This window comes from Lipotes vexillifer, unplaced genomic scaffold (genome assembly GCF_000442215.2).
Source record: "Lipotes vexillifer unplaced genomic scaffold, Lipotes_vexillifer_v1.1 scaffold591, whole genome shotgun sequence".
NCBI classification, from domain to species: domain Eukaryota; kingdom Metazoa; phylum Chordata; class Mammalia; order Artiodactyla; family Lipotidae; genus Lipotes; species Lipotes vexillifer.
Genome location: NW_006791954.1, coordinates 2,776,360 through 2,778,604, shown reverse-complemented (window position 1 = coordinate 2,778,604; position 2,245 = coordinate 2,776,360).

The following is a 2,245-nucleotide window of genomic DNA, read 5'->3' as shown; positions in this document are numbered from 1 at the left end:
ACCCCCCGCCAAGCAACGAAAACCCAAACCAACCAAAAAAAAAAAAAAAAAAAAAAAAAAAAAAAAAAAAAAAAAAAGGGAGCAGGAAAGTGTATTCTGCCTAGCTCGGCTGTTGGCCTGGGGAGAGAACAGAGAGACCTGGTGGCAAATTAGCCCTCATCTGCTTTAATCCATCCCTTATTTACTGGAGTTGCAGGGGGTGGGGACTGTTGACACTGATGTGGCCCAAGCTCGCCCCAGGCCAGAGGCCTCCCCAGGACACCTGATTGGCCCTGGTTGAAAATCTGGGGGCAGGCTACTCCCAGCAGCTTGAGAGTGGGGGTCACACAGCCCGAGTTCCCTCCCCAGGGTCCTGTGCACCAAGGCCACCCCTCACCACCCCCTCCTGTCTGCTCGGTGATGGTCAATGCTGCGTATCATCCAGATACTAGGATTATGAGCCTGAAATAAAAGGGGGCTGGGGAAGACCCTCCCCTCCTGAAGGCACATCGGGCAAAGTACTTTTTTGTTTTCTTAACTAAACCAGCAAATAGATCTCAGGCTTCCTTCAAACTACTCAGTCCATCTTGACAATCACCTTTGAGGCCCCACACTTGAGTTTAATGATGGGAGCTGCCTGCAGCATCTCAGGTCCCTGCACCCATCAGGGGCTCGTGGCTGAGTCTAGATGGTGGTGGATTCCAGGGAACCTAACTTGGGGGTCAGACACTGCCTTGGGACAGAAACCTCCTGTCACCTGACCAGGGTCTCTGGGGCTGGGAGGAAGCCACTAAAGGAACTGCAATAATCTCAGGACAGGTGGCAGTTGGGTTTCCTAGTGAAGAGGTCCTCGGGGAGTAGAAGAGCAGGAAGTGAGCCTGGGACGATAGAATAAAGAAGAGGGGTGTGGGTGAAAAGAAAGCAAACCGCGGAGGGAGAGGCAAAGAATCAGGGCTTGGGCGGGGGAGCGTCGAATACCTGCTAATCGGGATTGTGGCCAAGAGGAAATTAGAAATGACCACAGGTCAGGCCAAGAGGATTGACCAGGATTTCTTAAATGAAACTAAGGAACTGCCAGGTCATATCCTTTGGGCCTGCTGAGAACTCATCAGGCCTCCTCCCCCTGCCTGTGGCCCACTCTGATTAGCCAGTGCCCGGGCTAAGAGAGATGACCCAGCCAACTCACCCTGGAAACCTTAACACCTCTCCAGCCAACAAAGACCCTCTTGGTGGCCCTGCTCCTACCAGGTGCCAAAAAACCCCAAGCCCCACTCACCAAGTTCAGAGAAGTTTAAGAAAAGCAGATTATGCATAAACATTACAGATTAGCATTTCCTGGCTGGGATTTTGAGAAGGAGCCAGGGAAATTAAGCAGTCCCTCCCATGAAGGAGCTTCTCAGGGGGAACACCTATGAAAACAATGGGACAGATTCAGGGAGCAATCCATGATCACATGCAAAGGATTGTGTGAGGGGTTAACTCCATAACTGCAAGCGGGACAGTCGGGTAAGGGTCAGCCTCCCTGCATCCCGCTCTGGGTCACCTGATAACCATACTCAGGGCTCAGGCATCTGCCGGCAGAGCACCAAGTACCCACCTGTCTGTATGTCCTGAGGCTCCACACTGAGTTCACCCAAAGCTAGGCTGGAGAATTCCTGAGATCTGGGCCCCCAGCACACCCCTTCTGGCCTGCTGCTGGTACCCTGGAAAGCTGGGTGCTATACTTCAGGAGCATCTTTACCACTCTTCCAGGCCCCCTTCCCTTCCCAGACACTGTCATCCTCCCCCATGGCTTCAAGTGCCACCTTGGAGGCTCATGACACCTAAACCATCCCATCAGCCCAGACCTCTCTCCCAGCTCCAGAATTGATTTTCCAACCCAACCGAATGTGGTTGTCCCATAAATCCTCACACTCAACCGGGTCTGATGGCGACTTCATCTTTCCCTTAAGCCTCTCCTCCAACATTCCCCCACTTCAATGAACAGCACCGCTCATGTCGCCTAAAGCCATCCTGCTGAGTCAAATCCCTCCTTTCCACCCCACACCCCCCAAACTCAGGCATCAGGCTCTGACGCTTAGAGAGAACACAGCAGCGTCTTGCCCTCCTTCGCCTATCACCCACTCCGTCACCAGAGCCGCATCCCAAAACAAAAATCCAATCACCAGGGGCTTCCCTGGTGGTGGCGGTTGAGAGAGTCCGCCTGCCGATGCAGGGGACACGGGTTTGTGCCCCGGTCCGGGAGAATCCCACATGCCGCGGAGCG